Genomic DNA, 24445 nt, shown 5'->3' with positions numbered 1-24445 from the left:
GCATGAAGGATATACTTTATGTTGATGACTGATGATACCATTGCTTGAAATTCCTCCAGTTGGGGCTTCTTACACCTAAAAGTTGAAGTAAACTATGCTATTTTTCAGCCTGTATATTGACACAATTCAAAATGCCCTTTTAACTAACTAAAGAAGAAGATGAAATAGCTCTGACATACGAGCATACGAACATACAAAATAAGAGCAGAAGTAAGCCATTTGGTCCCTCGATCCTGCTCCGCCGTTCAATAATATCACGGCTGACCTGTTTGTGTTTTGAATTCCATATTTCCATCAATCCCACTAACCTTTGATTCCCTTGCCTAACAAGAATCTATCCGCCTCTGCCTTAAGAATATTCAATGACCCTGCCTCCACCACTTTCTGAGACAGAGTTCCAAAGTCACACAACCCTCTGAGAGAAAAAAATTCTCCTCATCTCTGTCCTAAAAGGATGACCCCTAATTTTAAAGCAGTGCCCCCTAGTTCTGGACTCATCCACAAGAGGAACATCCTTCCCATGTCCACCATGTCAAATCCGTTCAGGATCTTATACACTTCAATCAAGTCACCCCTCACTCTTCTACAGTCCAGTGGAAACAAGTCCAGCCTGTGCAACCTGTCCTCATAAAACAACCCACTCATTCCAGGTATCAATCTAGTTAACCTATATATTTCATAAAAATATAGAATGTGAGGCCTTAATCCCTCCCAGTCCTTGAGGTCTTGGAGAAAAATATATGAACTCTATTGCTTCTGCATTCATTCTCTCATTCACACTGGCACATCAGACACACAGGGGCAATGGCAGCTCCCTGTTGCATTTTTTTTAGGTTTAAATCTAGGTTTGTGCATCAGCAAGGACACTGTCCTGTCCTGGGATGTGGAATGATTAGGTGACCTGGGAAAATTCAAATCCTGTTTTCTGCCTCTCTCCCTTCTTGAATAGAAGGGTTATATTTGCTACTTTCCAGTCTGATGGAACTTTTTCAGAATCTAGCAAATTTTGGAAGATGAACATCAATGCATCCACTACCTCATTACCCACCTCTTTTAAGACCCTAGAATAAAGCCCATCTGAACCCAGCCCACAGCTCCATCAGTTTGCTCAGTATCACTTCCCTGGTAATTGTAATTTCACCAAGTTCCTTACTCCCTTCCATCTCCTGATTTACAGCTAGTACTGGAATGTTTTTTGTATCCTCTATAATGAAGACAGAAGCAAAATATTTGTTAATTTCATCTGCTATTTCCTTATTATCCACAATTAACTCCCTATTCTCTCTCTGGAGGACCCAACACTCACTTTACTTAGCTGGCAGCTTTATGACAAATTTACGTGGAGACCAGGAATGTTCCCAAGTTGGCCTAGAGTGAGGGTGATGCTTTACATAGTTGAAAAGCCACAGAGAGGTACAGCAAGAGCTGACCATCCACCAGAGTGCAGTATTGTTCCAAAGGGCCACTGACCAGCAGAGACATTCCAACCGGATTGGATCCTATACCTACCCATCTTAGCACAGAATCGCGCGGCAACCTGACAGGGCAGCCCACTGCATTGAAAATGATCTGCAATAGCATCACCCACTCACCCCCGATCCCCTGCTACAGGACTATAGCCCTACCTGATATGGATGCAGGAGAGGACCCTTACAGAAGGCAGTCTCCCTATTATCTGGGCCCAGAAAGGCTAATCCAAGTTCAGGAGCAGATTGCCTGCCTGTTGCCATGCCAACCCGTGGAACAGAGCAATAGTAAGTGGAACACCCCAGTAGTGCTAACCCCCGAGCCGGACACCAAACCAGATTCTCCAAAAGATGCCAAAGTCCCATTAAAACACCCCAATCTCCTTACAGTCAGCCAAACCTGGGTCTGAACAGCTGAACCCACAGGTTACCAAGGTGGACAGGGAGGAGCTAAGCTGGACCAGGGCCACTCAGCCCTATGATCAAAGGACCTGGCACTCACAGAGTGAGATGCCCAACATTCCCCTGCAGATAGCCCCAAGCAGCTGGATCATTACTCACCCCCTGAGTGCTAACCACCCTGTAAAACCCCCCAACCCTTTAGAATCCACTTAATCAAGAGTTAGACAGGCAGAGTTATGGAATCAATGGCTTTGCTTCTGTCTGATCCACAGCAGAGGAAAATTCACAACTCTCACCCTAAAGACAATGCCCCATAAAGATGGATTTGAATTTTCCCAGGTCACCTAATCATTCCACATCCCAGGACAGGACAATGTCCTTGCTGATGCACAAACCTAGATTTAAACCTAAAAAAAATGCAACAGGGAGCTGCCATTGCCCCTGTGTGTCTGATGTGCCAGTGTGAATGAGAGAATGAATGCAGAAGCAATAGAGTTCATATATTTTTCTCCAAGACCTCAAGGACTGGGAGGGATTAAGGCCTCACATTCTATATTTTTATGAAATATATAGATATGTGCATTGCTATTTCTAAAATTTTAAAATTGTACAAAGACCTTCAAAATGGCTGAACCCACGTCTGTCTGTGACCCCCAAACAAAAGAAACTGGCAATTTTGGGAAAACTTGCACCTTATTATCTCTAAGGCTCCACTAATGACCCCCTGTGGACTGTAGAGCCAAACTTCAAAGAGAGCTATACAAAGTCCATTTGCATATAATAATGCAGGCTGGCCAGAAGGAGATGTATCATCAGCTAAGAGAAAGACCCGCAACCTTCCTTTCAATTCCTAGTGACTGAGACATGTAACAGTATTTGGAATCCAGACAATGGATGCACACCCTCTCTCAAAGATGGTGGAGAGGTGGAGTCATGTGACATGTGCCTCTGGCTTGTGGAATGATTAACATTGCCTTACTGAACTTTATAGCTCAGTCTGCTGTTTACCATCTAACTAGCAGCCTCACAGACAAGGAGTTCTGCCCAGGTGGAATACTTGAGCCCCACCTACATTGCTTCTGCTGTAAATTCTGTACCATCACCTACAAGTCTGATTCATCTCTGCATGCCTATCTCATCCTGTGAAGTCAACATCACCGGAAAAGTGAATTATGTAGCATTGATTTTCAGCCTACCAACCTCCATGAAGAAATATCTCATTGGACTTTGATTATAGACTCAGGAACCCATGTGAAACAATATTTCTTTTCTCTGTTGTCTTTGCACTGTAAATCTTTCTTTTCGCTATCCTTCTCTTGGCGGTCAGAGTGTCGAGGCAAGGGTATGACCCTCCTGCCACATTTTGAGTGTGTGTGCAAATAAATTAACCCATTGAGCTCATCCTACCTCAAGTATGCTGTGGGGTTATTAATAGAAAATTGGATCACACAAAAACCAAGGGGTTGGGAAATGCTCCACCACTTATAAAGGGGGGAGCAAATCAACACACCTTCTGTTTACAGATGGGTTGTGTGAGGAGAAATTCTTGCTGTTTAAATTAATCCCCCTCCCACCTGTAACAATACTATAATTACAGTGCCTCCTCGACCCCATCAATGTTCTGTACACTGCTCCCCAGACCCTCCATGCTGCTTCCTACCTCACAAACTCACACGCACACTTTTGCCCAACTCCTCTCCCCCAACAGACTTACTCAGTAGCCCCTCTCCCTACCCCTGAGGCTTCCATCTGATCCCTGCCTGCTGAACCCAGCCAGACCCTCCCCGCGGAGTCTCGGGCTCTGCCACTCTCACCACAGTCCCCCCTCCAACCAACTACCTGCCAAATCCCACATCTTTGTCAACAACCTAACACTTTCAGACTCCCTCAGAGGCATAGCACCAGCCAGCCAGTCCTCCTGCAGACCTCCTCCTGTATGCAGAAGGCTGTTCTGTGCCTCTCTGCCCCTTTCCCCTGTGTCCCCATCATGTGCTGCTCCATCAATGACCTTCCTTCCATCATAAGATCAGAAGTGGGGATGTTCACTAATGTTTGCACAATGTTCAGCATCAGTCACAACTCCTCGGATGCTGAAGCAGTCCATGTCTAATGCAGGCTTGGGTTGAAAAGTGACAAGTAACACTTGTGCCACACAAGTGCCAGGCAATGACCATCTCCAATGACAGAGAATCCAACCGTCACCCCTTGATGTTCAATGGCACTACCATCACTGAATCCCCCACTAGCAACATCCTGGGGGTTACCATTGATCAGAAACTGAACTGGACTAGCCATATAAATACCGTGGCTACAAGGGCAGGTCAGAAATTAGGAATCGTGCAATGAGTAACTCGCCTCCTGACTTCCCAAAGTCTGCCACCATCTACAAGGCACAGGTCAGGATTGTGGTGGAATACTCTCCACTTGCCTGGATGAGTACAGCTCCCACAACACTCAAGAAGCTTGACATCATCCAGGACAAAGCAACCCGCTTGATTAGCACCACATCCACAAACATTCACTCCCTCCACCACCGGTGCACATTAGCAGCAGTGTGTACCATCTACAAGATGCACTGCAGGAATTCACCAAGGGTCCTTCAACAGCACCTCCCAAACCCACGACCAGCACCATTTAGAAGGACAAGGGCAGCAGCTAGATGGGAACACCACCAGCTGGAAGTTCCTCTCCAAGTCACTTGCCATCCTGACTTGGAAATACATTGCTGTTCCTTCACTGTCATTGTGTCAAAATCCTGGAACTCCCTTCCTAACAGCACTGTGGGTGTACTGACACCACATGGACTGCAGCGGTTCAAGAAGGCAGCTCACCACCACCTTCTCAAGGGCAACTAGGGATGGGGAATAAATGTTGGCCCAGCCAGCAAAGCCCATATGCCATGATGAATAGAAAAAAAAGGCAGCTGGCTGATCTCCAGCGCTGGTGTCTGGATTTTCCTCACTCTCTGCTTCTCCTCCTCCTCTGTGGAGTCTCTGAAGCCTGGGTGAATGAGTCTGGGGAACAAACAGCACCCCTATCTTTCCCCACCCGTTTCTTCTCCCCAAGTGCCATGCCACCAATGGCACTCTCACACACCCCCTGCAATGCTGGCACCGTGTCTTGTCCTCCTCCTGCCTTCACTTGTTCCACCCTCCCTACTCAGCCTTGAACACTTTTGATGTCATTGAGCTTTTTCCAACCATATATCCGAAAATTTGAGGCCAGACTCCTGGCAATGACCTCTATGGCTAACAGTTGCCCCTGCCTTCCGTATCCATCTGGAGAGTCTCCTTGCCCCCTGTGAAAAGATTACCTCTCTCTTCCTTTCAATCTCCCATACTAAACCGTCCAACACTGCATCTGATACCTAGGCACCTTCTCTCAGGGCTGCTGCACCATTACTCAGATTTCTTCCTTCTCCTGGTATTTCCCAGCCAATTTAATGAAGGGCTGCAACCAGAATTCACCTCCAAGTACAGATTAGCTTTAAATGCTGCTAGCTTCATGCAAATTTGGGGCCTCTGCTGAATGTGCAGCGACTGAGCACTTGGCTGTACACCACCAGCATAGAAATGAACAGGCAGCACAAAGTTTGCGTTCTGCCCGTATTACTTTCAACAGATGGGAGTTAATCAACATCATGATTCTCACACCCTATAACAAGTGAACTATTATGAGGATTCAGACTTGAATAGAATAAATAATGACACTGGCCAAGGTATAGGATTACAAAATTGTTGAACTAATTTTACGGAAATATGATTCAAAAACACAAGGATATAAATAACACATTGAAAGGTGATGAACAGGTGAATAACACTATTCAGGACCCATTAATGCAAAACAAAACTCACAAACTGATCTTTCATATCAACTGTGTCTTCCTTTTATAAATACCTCACAAAAGCTGAATCCAGGGTAATTTTAAATTTTGAGATCAAAGGTTTACACATCCAATTGTCTGGGATGATATCCACAAAGCTGAAGCTTCCACACAATCCCCTACCTTGCCTTTACTTTAAACCTGTTTCTTTCAGCCAGGCACTCTGTCTTTAACTCAACTGTAGAAAGCCTGCACTTCCTCTCCAACTCTCTGCTTTAACTCAACCAGGAGACTAAAGGGTTACACGTTCCCTGAAGATCACTCACAATACCCAGCCCAGCTGGTCCCTTCTAGTCTCTATTCATGCCTGGAGTGATGATCATATGACCAGAGTAAAAGATGTAATTCCTGACATGTTGGCCAACACCTGAATGTACAACAGAGAACAATGGAAGGTATGCCTTTCTTATACCCCTCTTTACATGTGCTCAGAACCTCTGGAGATCAGAGATTGGTTACTCTCTGCATGGTTGGCTCTGTGAGTGGTCAAATGGTGATGTCACTCTTCATGGACAGAGTACCTATGAGCTGTTTCAAAATGTCTGAAAAAGCCTAACATTCCACATGTTTGATAAGCAGCACCTAGGTATACCCACAGTGTTTCAAGGTCTCTCACTGTACTGACCGTAATGATAACCATGAAATCAGAAGGAGTTTCAAACCCCTCAATTGTGTTCACCTTGCCAGTGTTTTGATAATCATAAGTATTTGTACCATTTGGATGTCTGCAATAAGGACAAACCCCATCCTTGACTTCTTATAATTACAGGCTTTTGGTCTCTATATCCTGTCTTAGGACTGCAGATCAACTGACCAGGTTTTTTCTTAATATATTTTCACCGCTGTGTTCCCACAAAGATCAAGCTAACAAGCTCAAAAGATGCCAATTTGAGTTAATATATCATGCCTTATGTGCATTCTTATAACATAACAATAGTCACAGCATGCAATCAAAGTGCATCAGTTACATCATCATTTCAGTAATTTTAGTTCATATCTGTTATCCGGTTTTTCTTCCTATATCTTTACATATGTCACTAAAACTTTCAAAGTAGAACATAATATGATTATGTTCTGACCTTCAGATGTATTAATAGCCCTCATTCAATCTGCAGCACCACTAGTTTTTCACAGCTAGACTAAAAGATAAATTGACCATGACACTATGAGGCCTTTAGGCTCACAAGTAATGATAACAAAGGCTGATTTTGTTTCCAACAACAAATCCGCTAGCTACTACATGACAATCAGAAGGAATCAGAATGCAGCCACAGTTCAATTGATGTTATGAACTTGGAAGCTGGAAGAGCTATAAATGACTTGAATGCAAAAAATTGTGCTTCTTTTTTAAGCTCACCCCCAAGTATAATATTATTTTATTATTAAAGCCTATAAAGTTATTGGAAGAGATATTCATGGATGAGCCGTTAGCACATTTTTATGACGTTGCTTTGTCATTTATTTTAACACAAGCCATTTCTTTTTGTGTTTTTATGACAATGCTTTGCCCATTATCACTGTTACAAATTTTAAATATTCTGTTGGATACAGTGTTGTAGGTCACTCCATATTCATGAGTGTGCCCCATCGCCCAAATGTAACGGTGTTAGGATAAATTAGTGCTGTAACAAATGGATGCCCTCTGATGCCATGTTTTTAAAGGCTGACTGAAACTGAGATTGAAATTTGATTAGACAAGGCCAGGTACAAATCACTAAGCTACATTATTTGATAGATAGCAAGTAAGCATGCAGAAGACCAGTCAGAATTTCACTTACTTAACTCAACAGTCGGATCTGTAGTTAGTGGCCAACTTAGCCTCAGAGCGAGAAAGTCATCTGGACTCTGATCCAAAAGGCATCACATCCCTTTAGGTTAATTACTTCAGATTTGGTCTGTGGTCAGGGACAGGAGGGTATGACTACAAGTGAGACAGGTATGAGAATCCAGAAGCTAGCACTAGAGGAGCCTAAGTTCTTGCACTTGTCCAATAGGTTTGATGTTCTTGCAGCCTGTGTAGACTGCAGGAAACAATAGAAAACTAACCACAGCACTCCAGTACCAGGGGCCACTCATGGTGTAGGAGCAAAAAGGAATGTAGTAGTCAGAGGGGACTTTATAGTTCATAACAAGGGTCAAAATAATTTTTTTTTGAGGGCTCTTCTTGAGGGCTACTTTTTGATTTCAGGGGCTACTTTTTCATTCTCACTAACTCCTTTATTAGGTGATGCAGTCACATACGGCAGGTTTTTCCGGTCGGTGAGCGGGGACGGGGCCACTCACTGACACGTCAAGTGACATGGAGATACGTCAGGCATGTGTCCCGACGTCACCCTGCGTCATTTAGACTTTCAGTTCGACGGGCGTGCAACCAATTCGGCCATTCGCATGCCGAACTGTCAACGGCCTATTAAGGCCATTGAAAAACTAATTAACTTGTTTGATGGACCTGCCCATCCAACCTTAAGGTTGGCAGGCAGGGCAGGAGCTCAGGTGAGCCTCGGAAAAAGCATGAAACCTCATCCACGGCCGGGACAAGGTTTCATGAGGGCTTCTAAATGTTTATCAAATGTTTAAATAAAAATTAAGGACATGTTCCAACTCATGTGATTGTGTCACATGAGGGGACATGTCAGGGAAATTTTTTTATTACCTTTCTGTCAACTTTTGAATTGGAGCCAATCTCCCTGAGGCAGCACTTTGCCCAGCCCTCAGCACTCCCGGTTGAGGGAATCCCCCCACCGGCCGCATTGGGAGCACATAACGCTTCCTGCAGATGTCACGCTGGGCGGGCCTTAATTGGCCCCCCCACATAAAATGGAGGTGCCCCCCATCCCCGACCATGGATGCCAATCGGAAGGCCACTCCTGCACTTCCCCCCCCCCCCCCCCCCGCAACAGGGGAAATTGGTCCCCAGCTGAATAATTTCTGGGTCCGCGAACAGGAATGATGCACGGTGACGTTGGATGGGCGTCCCAACATCACCGCACGTCTTTTAGATTTTCAGTTCATCACATGGGGGCGATATGTCTAAATAATGCTTCTAAATAATAATGTCTTTGATAAAATCTTTCATTCTGAACTTAATCTCACGGAGCTGCCTCACGGAGATTTCTGTGCTCTTTTGCACACATGCGCAAAAGAGCGCAGGCCCCGACTCAGGGAATCCTCCCCCGACCCACACAGGGAGTGCTCTGCACTTCTGGGCGCGCACCATGCTGGGCAGGCCCGTCCGCGTAAAATGGCAGCGCGGCCCCGATCGGGGACGCAGATCAGGTTCGCACCCGTCCCCACCTGGCCCCGCACAACCACCCCAATGTGGGGAAATTTCTGCCCATGGAGAACATTGTCTGCATCTTTCTTGCCTTCCTTGCTTAATGCCCTGATACTGCAAAGTACTCCTTCCTTAGAGTGCTAGATTTCAGTGATCAAAGAGTGTTGCTCGTGATTAGAGTCCACTTCCCATCCCAATGCCCTTAATCTCCCCTGCGCTGTATTGGTCTGTCGTAGGAACCTCAAATGCACCTCCAGCCTCCGCAAAATTAACAATAGACTAATAACAATAGGGGTTGCAAGATAGGCTGTAGGGCTGGAGGAGATTGAAGAGGTAGAGAGGAGGAAGGATATTGAAAGGATTTGTAAACAAGAATGAGCACAGTGAAATCTAGGTATTGGGGGTTGCAAAGTAGTAGAGTTCCATGAGAATGGGAAATGTGAGTGGAATTTAATATAGGATATAGACTCTGCCTGTGGAGTTCCAGATGAATTCTAATCTGTGTGAGCTGCTGCTTGGTACTGGAAAATAAACTGCTGGTTAAAATTCCATTTTCATATCAATCAATCATGCCATTAAAATCGGTTGTTATTGTATAAGTAGAAGATTCCACTTCTAACAGGAAAACTATACCATTCCAGCTTGTTTTCCTGACTTTCATAAAGGACCAAATATACACACTAGAATTTTTTAAAATGAGGAGATCCGGTGTTCACTGAAAATATTTCTGAAGAATATTATCAGGAATTTGATCACCACAAAAGCAGGATAGTCACTGTCCTGGATATGGCGCATGCCCTGAAACTATGAATTTGTGAGTTAAAAAAAAAATCACTGAGCCTAAAACAGCTAATTTATCTAGTTTATCTAACCCCAACCGTATACGCCAACCACAAACCCGATCCTAGTTCATCTAGGTTACCTAAGCCTAACACCTGAAGCCATTTCTTACCTGCCTTCAAATTAACCTCATCTCAGCAACAGGACCAGCCAGACTAACTGCTTCAGTTCCTCCAATCATAGGTTCCCTCCCTCCCACCCTTACTTCTCCTCCTATCATAGATTCTGTCTCTTGAGGAGCAACAAGAGCGGGTGGGAAGGAGCATGTGATCAGAGGAGCTGAAACAGTGAGCATGAGAGACAGAATCCGTGATTGGAGGAGCAGTTCCTCACAGATTTTCCCATGTATGGGAACGATTTTTCTCTCATTGGTTGCCCCCATGATTGATTTTCCTGGGCTTTTGAGGATGAATTTGTCTGCTGGCCCTGACTAATTTGAACTCTGGTTAGTGAGATTTATACTGCTTTCTGCAACCAAGAGAGGCAGTCCTGAAGGCTGAGTTCCCTGACTGTGTTAGAGTTAAGGACATCTCCATGAGGCTACAGAGGAACTTGGAGTTAGGTGAGGAACTTGGGAGGGGAAGGATCCAGTTGTCATGGTCCAGGTGAGTACCAGTGACATAGGTAGAACCAAAACGTAGGCTCTGCTAAGAAAGCAAGCTCTGGGGAGCATATGGCTTATTTCTACACCTATTTTTTTAAGTTCTTTGAATGGAGGGTCAGATGGAAAGATGTCATTTTAGCACAGTTAATGGAGGAATCATACATCTCGGATAGAAACTTCCCGATCTTCGTGCTTAACTGCGGATCTGCACACACCGGAAGTAGCTGTTCGATTTGCTCAAAATAATTGTAAGCGCTGTTATGAAATCTGAAAATGCTTGAAATGCTCGGCAAGTCAGACAGCATCTGTGGAGAGAAACAAAGTTAATGTTTCAGGCCATGATAACCCTTCATCAGACCGGATGAAAGATGGAAATGTAATAGGTTTTGACCAATTGGAAGGGGGAGGATCTGGAAGGGCCAAAGAGAAGGTCTGTGGGAATGGAGTGCAAGAGAAATTAAAGGACAAAAGATTTCATGGGATAAAAGCCAAAGAGAAAGGTAATGGGTATAGTAAAGAATAAAAGATGTGTCCAGATGAGGTGTGAATGGCTGCATCATAGCTCTCCAAATGCAAAGTGAAATAATAAAGGAAGAAATAAGACAAAACCAAAGCAGACAAAAAAATGAAACAAAACGGAAGTAGTGGTTATGATATAAAATTGTTGAGCTTAATGTTGAGCCCAGAAGGTTGTTAGAGCATTGAGTTGAAAGACGAGATACTGTTCCTCGAGCGAGCATGAGCTTCATTGGAACACTGTAGCAGGTCAAGGACAGAAAGGTCAGAGTCAGAGCAAGGTGGATAATTGAAATGACAAGCAACAGGAAGCTCAGCGTCATGCTTGTGGAGTGAAGGGAAGTGTTCCGCAAAGCGGTCACCCAGTCTGCATTTGGTCTCCCCAGTGCAGAGGAGACCACATCAAAAGCAATGAACAGAGATAATAAATTGAAATAAGCACTGATAAATTGCTGTTTCCCTCAGAAGGAGTGCTTGGGGTCTTAGATGTTGAGAAGGGAGGGGGTAAATGGACAGGTGTTGCATCTCCTGTGCTTGCATGGAAAAGTGCTATAGGAAAGGGCAAAAGTGTTGGGGTGATTGAGAAGCGGACCAGGGTGTCGCAGATGAAACAGTCCCTTCACAATGTTGAAAGAGGATGGCAGGAGTGAGCACTACAAAAATAGATGGGAAGACAAGTGGTGAGGATGACACAAGGAATCCACAGAGGGATATAGACAGGTTGTGTGAGTGGACAAAAACTTGGAAGGTAGAATATAATGTGGGAAAATATGAGGTTATGCATTTTGGCAGGAAGAATAGAGGAGCTGAATATTATTTAAATGGAGAAAGACTGCAGAAGGCTGCAGCACAGAGGGATTTGGGAGTCCCTGTGCATGAATCCCAAAAAGCTAACATACAGGTTCAACAGGTAATAGGGAAGGCAAGTGGAATGTTGGCCTTTATTTCAAAGGGAATGGAGTATAAAAATAGGGAACTCTTGCTAAAACTATACAAGGTACTCATTAGACCACACCTAGGATACTGTGGACAATTTTGGTCCCCTTATCTAAGGAAAGATACTGACATTGGAGGCAGCCCAGAGAAGGTTCACTAGGTTGATTTGATGAGTATGTTGGGCCTGTACTCATTGGAATTTAGAAGGATGAGAGGTGACCTTATTGAAACATATAAGATTCTTAGGGGGCTTGACCGGGTAGATGCTGAGAGGTTGTTTCCCCTTGTGGGAGACTCTAGGGCCAGAGGGCATAATCTCAGAGTAAGGGGGTGTCCATTTAAAAAAGAATTGAGAAGGAATTTCTTCTCTCAGGGGATTGGCAACCTGTGGAATTCTTCACTGAAGAGGGATGTAGAAGCTGGATGGTTAAGCATATTCAAGGCTGAGATAGACAGATTTTTAATCAGTAAGGGAATCAGGTGTTATGGGGAAAAGGCAGGAAAGTGAAGTTGAGATTGATCAGATCAGCCATGATCTCATTGAATGGCGGAGCAGATTCGATGGGCCAAATGGCCTGCTTCTGCTCCTACATCTAATGGTCTTCTGGACTAACATTTTCACATCAGAAGTCAACCCATTTGCAATTCTCTGCAATAAGTGGTGGAAATAATAAAACTGCCCCTTTCATGAGGTGGCTTCCAAATTTTTTGGCACCGCCTGTCATTTCTTTTTAGATCACTACTTGTTGAACAAATTGACCAACTGCATTTCAGCTTCCAGTTCTGGCCCCAGACCTATGCCATGGAATCTCATGGTTAAAACCCCAAAGTCCTCATGCCCCTTTCTTTCAGTGTTCCCAACCATAGGGAGATCTGTGACTTTGACTTCCCCTCTGCTCCATGGTTCATTCACCAATAGGACTGTTAATAAAACTTCTGCCTCTCCTGCTTCCAAAAGAACCGGGCTTAAAGAGATCTCCTGCTGCTTTTAAAATGATTGGGTGCCATCCTGAATAACAGGCTGAAGTTGAGACGAATGAATTTGGAATAGACTGCCCCTTGTGACATTCACAAACTGGCCCAAAGCCTGTGGACTGCAGCTTTGTATTCATAAAGCTGCACAAGTTCATTTGTTTTTCACATACAAAAAAGTCAAAAAATCTCAAATGTAGCAATCACCGAGATTGATTTCCAGACTTCAATTTTTATATTGTAATTTTTAACATCCCCAATGATTTAGTAATCTTTAAAGTTTCCATGAAAGATACTGGAAAGTGACATTGTGAATGAATAAGGCGTTTGTGAAATAGGCAATGATTCAAATAACAGATGAAAAATCTGATGCATATCATAAAGTTGGTTCATTTGTGGACTAGCTTTTCAGCTCATTTGGGTTATTTCCACTGGCAGTTTTCAGATATGCAGGTGTGGAAACACAGCTCACTAGCACTCGCTCCAATAACTCACCCTACAACTCCTGGGTTGTTTTTAATGTAGCTGCACAGTGCTTTTCTTTAAACAGTGTAAGAGCTTCAATTCCATATGCAAAAAATGAAGCAGATGAACTCATGTTTAACTTTGTCATGTTACTACCTAATTCTTTCAGTTTACATATCCTGCCCATATAACATGGACAATAAAAGCCTGTCACATTATGCCCTTTCAAAAAGTCCGGAATATACTTGCTGAATTTTGATTCAGGCACCCAAATTGTTCACAATGAATATTCCATCCACCACTCCTCTATACCTGATACTTTTTGGAGGCTGAAAAAAGAATAATTAAAAGGGTGCCGGAGAAGTTCACTCTGGGAATACCACAAGAGAAATGCCTTCACAAGTTAAAGTTTACAAAGAAATTGTGCTACCTGTGTCAAAGCTATCTGCAGCCAACATCAACCATAAGATCTGTATTGGCAGGAACAACTAAAAGCTCAATAACCTTCAACTTTCCTACTTGGAGCTCCTACCAGGCTGCCAGGTAGACATCTGCAACACTAATCAGCAGTGCACAGAAGCATGAAGCAGGTCAATGCTCACATCCAAAATGGTATTCATCATTGTTTGGTGTTTTCAGTTAACACAAACTCATTGCCATGTCATTTGTATTGAACTACATACTGTATATCAAGACAAGTAGTATTTATAAATATATTTTGTCAGTAGTGCTGCCTTTCAAGTTACAGAGGGAAATGTTAACCAATTTTTTAAGGTTAGAAGCAGATGGGGAATGAAAATTTCTGATTTTTAGATTTAAAGTACAACCTTCCCTTATTCCAACATGCCCACTTACAGGTTTAACAGAGGCTTTGACTGCAGGCAAGAAACTTACTTGCCAAAGCTGGGGATTGAATGAATGAATGCAGGCACAATTGACATCTTCAGAAGGTGTTAATGAGGTATTTTAACTTGGCTTCAAATTTTACTTGGAAACTGACCAGGTTAACAGAAGTGAGTTGAGCAGCAGTCCAGGTGGATATTTAAACTTATCATTGTCCCGTCGGAATAAAAACTCATTTATTGCAACTGTGTCTCAATTCTCTCAGGCAAGTGTCTGGCTGAGAATACTTGTGTGGATTAAGCTTTATTCAACCCTGGAAGATTTCAAATTGACAAGATTAGGAGGGAGGTTCTTGGATGTGTCTGGCAGCACAACAGAAGAAGATGAACACAATCACAGCAGCAATGGCATACTGTAGCAGCATCACTGGGTATCCAGGAGACACATACGCAGAAGGGAAATTTGCAGGTGGAGGAGGACAAAGTGGCTCCTTGCTTCAGATGAGGAAAATATAGAGAAGAAGAAGAAGGATCAGCCACTTACATTGGTAATCTAAAATTGGTGCTCTAACATCTTGAAAGTTCACCTTGTGTGAAGTATAATATATGAAGTCTTGTGGTCCGCTCTCACCACCAACAACCCCCTCCATCACTCTCTTTTCACTTCAAGCCATTCATCCACACAATGGGTTCCAACATGTACTAACACTCTCTATGAAACAACTATGAAAGGACAAGTTGGTCCTTGGGATGCATGAATAAGCAAGTTGTGGAAACTTAACAACATTGCATTTTGTCAAGCACCGATGCATAAATTCTTGGTGGTTTACAATTATTTTTAGACATGCGCTTCCCACTATTTCTACATAATACATTCCATGTGGCTTCAGCAGGGGAAAACTGAACCATCATCATGGGCAGAAGCAGCATGTCAGGTACTGGCTGAAGGTGGGTGCAATGGAAGACAGATGGAGGCATGCCCCCTTTTGCCATCATCCCTCTTGTGGACTCACAATCATGTAATTTCTACCATTCTGCTGCACACAACTTTACATAGATGTCCAGTGACACTTGTTATACATGTGAAGAATCCAGCATACAAAAGAAAGGATATGATTTAGCCTTGGTAAAGTCACAACATTGACAATCACCACATTCAACCCTCTCATAGATCAATCATTGATTAAATGAAGTCAGCAAATGTGTATCATAGATATTTTTATATTGTCGCCGTTTGGGTTTTGAAATGCAATCATTACTACATGTCCTATCTGGTTTGCCATAGTCATGTGACCCCTGCCATGATGGACTCTTTGCAGGCAGCCATCAGTTCAATAAAGACAGTACACAAGAAGGACTGTAGTCTTTGAACTCATAATATCATGCCAGGAGCGGAGCTGACATTGATTTTTGAAAAGCTGGAAGAGAAGAAAGAGGAACGCAGAAATGCTCCAATCTGCTAAAAGCTTCTGAAAAAGAAACTCAGACCAGGAAAAGCTAACACAAGCCTAAGGCTGCAAGTAAAATAGGGTGAGACAAAAATGTCTAAGTTTTCCACTCTCAGCTCCTGCCATAATGAAAGGAGATATACAGAAGAACTGGCAATATTTCCACTTGTAATGGCAAAACTACGAGATTGCAACATATTTAATTAACAAGCCAGAGCGATATGAGCAGCAACACTTTTAACACTGCTGGGAAGGGACTGCGACAAATTGTATTCCACCCTAAATCTATCTGAAAAACAGAAAAAGAAACAGACTGCGGAAATTTTGAAAGCCTTGAAGGCACACTTTGAAACCCAAGTGAACATAATTTATGAACATAAATTATAAACATAATTTATAATGTGTTCAACATTAGGCTCAGGGTAAAAAAAAATCCATTGATTAGTAACACAGCTGACAGAAACATGTGAATTCGGACAACAAAAAGGTGATCTCATTAAAGACAGGATTGTCTTAGGCATAAGGGATCCGACAGTGAGACCAGGTCTACTGAGAGAGGCAAAATTTACACTCAAGAAAGCAATAGACGTGTGCAGAAACATGGATGTTGCAAAACGTCAGCTAGAGCACTTGTATGGCAGAACAGACCAGGAGGTACGTTACGTTGAGAGACATTCCAGGCTGAAAGAGCAGAAGAGACACAGACAAAGGGCAGGATGCAAATATTGTGGAGGACATCATACAAAGGAAAAGAAGGATTGTCCAGTGTGGGGAAAGCAGTGTTTTAACTGCATGAATCGGAATCATTTTGCACACAATTGTTTGGCTAGAATAAAGCAAAACGAACCTATACAGATGGCCACTAGAGAGATATCAGCCAAAGAGCCTAATGAAGCACTACACATCATACAACATGTTAGTTCCATCAAGTCCATAGGTGAAAAATGGTTTGTGGCTGTTCGAATGATGACTGCAGAAGGAGAGCATCAAGTGAACAAGGATTGTCAGATAGACACTGGTGCATCATGCAGCATCTTGACCTTCATAGACCTATGTAAAGTGGCTCAACATGGCAATCAAAAGATGAAGTCCTCGAAAGTAAGATTGAGGCTTTATGATGTTGCAATACTCATACCAAGAGGAGAAATTAGTCTGAGAGCCACTGCAGTGGAAAGAATAAAGATCTGGAGTTCCAGATCATAGACTGTCTGCAACAGCCACTCATCTCAGCTGGAGTAAGTCTAAAGCTTGGACTGATAACCTTAAACGTGCCAACAGAGATTTACAACGTGTCACAGCACGCTAAGCCATTGACTGCTGAACAGATCCTAGCAGAGTACAAAGATGTGTTTACAGAGTTTGGATGTCTACCTAATGAATATCATCTTGAAGTAGATGAGAGTGTGGGACCAATTCAGCATCTGCCATGAAGTGTTCCAGCTGCCTTCAATTCAGGCCTAATAAACAAGATAGAACAACTTAAAAAGAAGGCACAAGAAAGTGACAACTCCCCCAGACTGGATTATCAACATGGTGGCAGTGAAACAACTGGGAAAGCTGAGAGTATGCTTACACCCAAAGGATCTAAATAAAGCTTTGAAGAGATCTCACCACTTCATGCCAACCATCAAAGGAATTTTTCCATAGCTTGCCAAGGCAAAGATATTTACTACCCTAGATGCGAAGGATAGTTACTGGCAAGTGAAGCTGGATGAAGGCAGCAGGTTTCTAACTGCATTTTGGGCGCCATTCAGGAATTACAGATGGTTGTGCACACTGTTTGGCATTTCCACTGCTCCAGAAGAGTATCAACACAGACAGCATGAGATAGTTAGTGACCTTGCCAGAGTGGAAGCCACAGTGGATGGTCTTCTAGTCTATGGATGTGGAGACACAATGGAAGAAGCCATAGCTGACCATGATCAGAATTTAATACAACTGTTAGAGAGAGCTCGCCAGCTGAACCTGAAACTGAACAAGAAAAAAATTACAACGAAGATGCCTGAAGTCAAGTACATAGACCATGTACTGACAGCAAAAGGTCTTTGCCCGGATCCTGATAAGCTGAGAGCTGTAGCAGCAATGCAGTGACCAACAGATGTAAAAGCAGTGCAACAATTTGTTGGATTTGTGAACCATATAGTGGAGGTTTTACCTAATTTGTTGTCGGAATGTGTACGCAAGCTCATTGTCAAGGATATGCAGTGGTGTTGGGGCACAGAACAAGGAACAGCATTCACTAAAATTGAACAACTAGTGATGACAATGCCAGTGCTGAAGTACTATGATGTCAATGATGAAGTCACTTTGCAGTGTGATGCCAGTGAGACAGGTCTTGGAGCAACTCTAATGCAGTGAGGACAGCCAGTCACATTTGCTTCCAGGGAATTAACACAAATTGAACGATGCTGTGCTCAGATAGTGAGCATTATGAACATTTTCACCAATACCTCCTTGGGGGAGACAAAGTGACAGTGGAGTCCGACCACATGCCACTTCAATGCATTATCCTCAAACTGCTACTATCTGCTACAAAGCGCCTGCAAAAAATGTTACTTTGTTTACAGAAATATCATCTGGATGTGACATACAAGCAAGGGAAACAGATGTACATCGCTGACATGCGGTCAAGAGCAGCACTTCCCATGAAGAAAGTTGAAGATGCCACAACAGAATGCGAAATCTTCCAGATTCAACATGAAACAGCAGCTTGACATGCTCTGCAAGTCACCAACCCAGAAGAGACATTGAATCTGACAGACAATCGCCTTGCTCAAATGAAGCAAACTACCCAACACAATGCAACACTCCAAGTGCTGCAAGAAGCATTGATGAAAGGGTGACCTGAGAGCATCAACGACACACCTGTGGTGACAAGAGCATATTGGGCATACCAAGATGAATTGACAGCCCAAGATGGCATCTTGTACAAAGGAAATATAGTCATTGCCCCTAAGGAGATGAGAGGAGAGAGGCAGAAGCACATCCATGCAAGCCATCAAGGAATTGAGTCTACAAGTCTTCTCTTCCAATAGCAAAAAAGCTACTGAAACCAGAAGTGCGTGAAAAAATCAGGATGAAACAGCAGGAAGCCAAATTTCAGTTTGACAAGATTGTCAAACTATTGCCAGAGTTGAGCATTGGCAAGCCAGTCAAGATACAAACCTTCAATGCTCTCAACAGGAATCAGCTTACTTGACATCTTGGGACATGTGTATTGCAGTTGTCACATCAGTTGTACACAGGGCATGCAAATGACCAAATATACCGGCGCAACAACAGGCATATACAAGAAACCAGAGAAGCTGTTCCTTCACTGCTGATTAGGAAGGTAGGATCTCACCAGATGCACAGAGTACAGAACGACCATTAATCCCAGACGTCCACTGGTCCCCAACAATGGAAATGGAACAACAACAGTTACCATGACAACAAGTGCCACTGGAAAACACTCCTCGTAGAAGGAATATCACCCAGGCGAACAGCCAATGACAATGCGCACCAGTACCACTAAGAGACCTGCAACATTTATCAACTATGTATGCAATGCATGCACAGCAATTGAGGAGAATAATGAATAGTTTGATGATGCATGAGAACAGTTGTAGTATAATAGGTGACTTGGGTAACTTACAGTTGTTATACATGATAGTGCATGCAAATTTGTCTTTTTTTCATTAGGAAAAGGGGGGTGTTGGATGTTTGCGTCTTTTATTCATGTTGAAAGGTAACTCTTTCAAGTACAAACCCGTTTCCATCTGTTTCAGATGAAGTTACATTGTTTCATAGTTTGCCATTGTGAGATTTGAACTCTTGATCTTGGGGTTACCAGTACCATAACCACTTGGCCATTTAGGCCAAGCTTGAAAAAGGTAGATGTTTGGGTTTTGAAATACAATCATTACTACATGTCCTATTTGGCTTGCCGTAGTCATGGGACTGCCATGAGGAACTTCCTGTAGGCAGCCATCTTACATTCAGTTCAATAAAGACACCACACTAGAAAGATGTGAGCTCGTAACAGATATCATATATTTGTGAGCTTCCAGCCACTTAATCTCTGATTGAAAGGGAATCAGATCTGCCACTTACCTGCAGGATGTTCTCCACCATGAGCTGTGCTCAATGTGATGGTCGCCTCCAGTATTTTTTCCAGTTCCCTTGCATTTTGTACTTTTCCTCATACAAAGGGTGAAGGTCAGTTATTCACTCGACAGATGCAGTGCATTTAGTGAGGGTGACAAAAAGGCACGCATGTCACTTTGCATAAGGATTGAGGTGAGTGGCAACACTAACTGGCTTAATGGGGAGATAGAATCATAGATTGGTAACAGCACAGAAGGAAGCCATTCAGCCCATCATGTCTGTGCCAGTTCCCTGCAAGAGCATTTCACCTAGTGCCACTCCTCCACCTTTATCCCTTAGCCCTGCTAATTTTCCCTCTTGAGATAATGATCCAACTTTCTTTCGAAAACCTCAATTGAATCCACCTCCATCACATTGTCAGGCAATGCATAACAGTTCCTAATCAGTTGCTGCATCCTCATGTCGCCATTGTTGTTTTTCTAAATGACCTTAAATCTGTGCCCTCTTGTTCTTGATCCTTCCGCCAATGGGAACAGTTTCTCTCTATCTAATCTGTCCAACCCCTCATGATTTTGAAAACCTCTATCAAATCCCCTCTTAAACTGCTCCTCTCCAAGGTAAACAACTCCAGCTTCTCCAATCTAACTACATAACTGAAGTTCCTCATCCCTGGAACCATTCTCGTGAATCTTTTCATACCCTCTCTAATGCCTTCTCATCCTTGCTAAAGTGTTGTGCAAGAACTGGAATCAATACTCCAGTTGAGGCTGAATCAGTGTTTTACACCGGTTTATCATAACTTCCTTGCTTTTTTATTCTATGACCCTCTTTATAAAGCCCAGGATTCCTTGTGCCTTATTAACTGCTCTCAACCTGCCCTGCAACCTCCAATGATATGTGAGCATATACTCCCAGGTCCCTGATGAAGTCCATTAAAAGGTGCAGGCTGGGTGCTGCTGAAAGTTGAATGGATGTGAGGAGGGATGTGATGGAGAACACTCAGCAAGACAGAGTGAAAGGGATGGACTGAGTGCACAGGATGTAACTCTTTCTGGTTACAAAAAAATAAACTAAATTAACAAAATCAGGGACAAAGTAAAATGCACAGGAGGTAGTTGAATAACAAATGCATGCACTTTTCCTGCACAATTAGGTTATTAAACCGTTTCTACATTCATCTATTAATTGGGCACAATACTCCTACTGCTCACTTCCTCAGCTGCCGTCAATCATACCACCTTGGTGAAGGCTGCAGGTTTCTACCTCCTATTGCTGGGGAAATGTCTGTCCCCCCTCCTCCTGACCACATACAGCAAAAATTCCAGTAACCTGTCATTGAATCTGGGCTCTTCCCTTGCTTTATTTGCAGTATCCATCCTGAATACTTCCATTTTCCATAAATGTACTAGTCCTTTAAATACAGTTGAGATTGCATCACGCAGGTACACATCATCCCTGCTGTGCAATTTGGAGACATGAAACCCAGAGGTCAAAATTAATTGGTTCAATTTTTTTTTATATTCATTCAGGGGACGTGGGCTTCGCCGGCTGGGCCAGCATTTATTACCCATCCCTAATTGCCATTGAGAAGGTGGTGGTGAGCTACCACCTTGAACCACTGCAGTCCATGTGGCGTAGATACACTGACAGTGCTGTTAGGGAGGGAGTTCCAGGATTTTGACCCAGCAACAGTGAAGGAACAGGGACATATTTCCAAGTCTGCATGACATGTGGCTTGGAGGGGAACTTCCAGGTGGTGGTGTTCCCATATATCTGCTGCCCTTGTCCTTCTAGATGGTAGTGGTCATGGGTTTGAAAGGTGCTGTCTAAGGAGCCTTGGTGAATTCCTGCAGTGCATCTTGTAGATGGTACACACTGGAGCTGCTTTTTCCTGGATGGTGTTGAGTTTTCTGAGTGCTGTTGGAGCTGCACTCATCCAGGAAAGTGGGGAGTATTCCATCACAATCCTGACTTGTGCCGTGTAGATGGTGGACAGGCTTTTGAAGTCAAGAGGTGAGTTACTCACCACAAGATTCCCAGCCTCTGACCTGCTGTTGTAGCTGCAGTATTTATATAAGATAAATCGCAGATCCCGTTGGCTTCCAGGTTTCCCCCAGGCAATGCCACCACCCACCTCACCTGTCTCCTTGCACTAAAGCCTTCATGTTAAATTGGGATCATATGGCACATTTCCTGGACATTTGTTCAAACAAAGCAGTATTTTGCAGACCTACAGAATTAGAAAACCTTGATTGACTGATCTAGTTTGATACCAGGAGTTCTATAAAGCTCTACCAGCTTATAAATGTTAGTTCAATAATCCTTTCATACTTACTTCTATATTATTCTGCTGTTAGATATGCTGAGGGAAGTCACCCAAATTGAATGCTGGTACACTGTTGTTTATCCAATGGATTACATTTCTAGGTACAAATTAATGCTTCCAAATGTTCCTAATGTTTCTTGCATTGAGACATCACTGTGACAACAGCTCAATTTTTAAATTCTGATCCTCATTTTCAAAACCCTCCATGGTCTTATCCCTGCCTATCTCTGTAAATTCCTCCAGCCTAATTACCCACCACCCCACAGGATTTCAGCACTCTGTTAATTCTGGTCTCTGACATTCCATCATTTACAATCATGCCTTCAGCTGCCTAAGGCCTAAGCTCTAGAATTGCCTCCCTAAATCTCTCTGCCTCTACACCTCTCCTTTCTTCAAGATGCTCCTTAAAACCTACCACTTTGGCTAAGCTTTTGGCCATCCATCCTAACATCTAATGTGGCTCAGTGTCAAATTGTGTTTGATAATGTTTTTTAAGTTCCTTGGGGCATTTTATTACATTAAAGGTGCTATATAAATACAAGTAGTTGTTTTCATAGACTCACAGAATGGTTAACAGGCCAGCACAGAAGGAGGCCTTTCAGTCCTTTGTGTCTGTGCTAGTTCCATGAAAGAACAACTCAGCTAATCTCACTGCCTCACCCTTCCCCTGCAACCCCACATTTTTTTTCTCTTCAAATAATTACCACTTTCTTTTTGAAAGATTGAATCTGCCTCCACCACACTCTCAGGCAGTGCACTCCAGATCCTAGCCACTTGCTGCATAAAAAAAGTTTTCCTTATGTTGCCTTTGATGCTTTAGCCAATCACCTTAAATCAGTGCCCTCTCTTCTCAACCCATCTGCCAATGGAAACAATTTCTCTCTACCCACTCTGTCCTGACTCTCATGATTTTGAACACCTTTATCAAATCTCCTCTCAACATTCTCTTCTCCAAGCAGGATAGCCTCAGCTTTTACAGTTCATCCACAAAACTGAAATCTTATAAATTTTTTCTGCACCCTCTTCAATGCCTACACGTTCTTCCAAAGTGTGGTATCTGGAATTGGAGACAATACTCCAATTAAGGCTAAACCAATGCTTAAATGTTCACCATCCTTCCTTTTGTACTCTATGTCATGATTTATAAAGCCCAGAATCCTGTATGCCTTTTTAACCACTTTCACAACCTGCCTTATCACCTTCAAGAATTTGTGCACAGACATGCCCAGGTCCTTCTGCTCCTGCACTCCTTTTAGACAATGTTTGTTGACAATGTTCAGCAGCTTGTTTGTTTTTGCCTACACAAAAGCATTACTTTTACAGAAGATGATACATTTGGAGAGTTCAAAGGTGGTGGGGGAACTCTCCTTCGTACCAGATGGGTCCTAACTAAAGCCTCATTAGCAAAAAGGAGGCTGATTTCTGATTCTAAGTCCTCTATGGATCTACAGCCTCTCACTACAAGTCCTACCCACCTCTTCTCATGGTGAATTCTATTAACTTCTACCTCATGGTAGAGGGACAGATGCTGTAAGTGCGAAATAAACTTCATTGTGGGAAGGAAGGGGACACCTACACGTATTTGGTACCTCTGGCAAATATGGCGTAATGGTAAGGCTGTACAGACTACAACAAAAGGCAAAAGCAGAGAAACATCCTGTATGGGCTATCCATTGCGGCTGCCAAGCTACCAAGACATCTAGGATCCTCCTTGCCTTTGGGATCATTTAAAAGCAAGGGAGTGGGAGTAGCAACATGCATCCTTCATCCACTATAATCAAATTCCTTAGCAATATGTTTAGCTGTGAAGCAGAAGCTCTCGACATACAACCAAGTCCCATCGGTCTATTCTCGGTCATCAGTAAAGTGATGGAAGGAGTCATCAACAGGGCTTTCAAGCGGTACTTGCTTAACAATAACCTGCTCACTGATGTTCAGTTTGGGTTCTTCCAGAGTCACTCTGCTCCTGATCTCATTACAGCCTTGGTTCAAACATGGACAAAAGAGCTGAACTCCAGAGGTGAGGTGAGAGTGACTGCCCTTGACATCAAGGCAGCATTTGACCAAGTGTAGCATCAGGGAACCCTAGCAAAACTGGAGTCCATGGGGATCAGGGAGAATACTCGCCGCTGGCTGGAGTCATACCTAGCACAAAGGAAGGTGGTTGTGGCTGTTGGAGGCCAGTCATCTCAGCTCCAGGACATCACTGCAGGTGTTCCTCAGGGTAGTGCCCCAGGCCCAACCATCTTCAGCTGCTTCATCAATTATCTTCCTTCCATGATAAGATCAAAAGTGGGGATGTTCGCTGATGATTGCACAATGTTAAGCACCATTTGCGACTCCCCAGATACTGAAACAGTCCATGTTCAAATGCAGCAAGACCTG

Source organism: Carcharodon carcharias, chromosome 20 (assembly GCF_017639515.1).
Source record: "Carcharodon carcharias isolate sCarCar2 chromosome 20, sCarCar2.pri, whole genome shotgun sequence".
NCBI classification, from domain to species: Eukaryota; Metazoa; Chordata; class Chondrichthyes; order Lamniformes; family Lamnidae; genus Carcharodon; species Carcharodon carcharias.
This window is presented reverse-complemented; position numbering follows the sequence as displayed.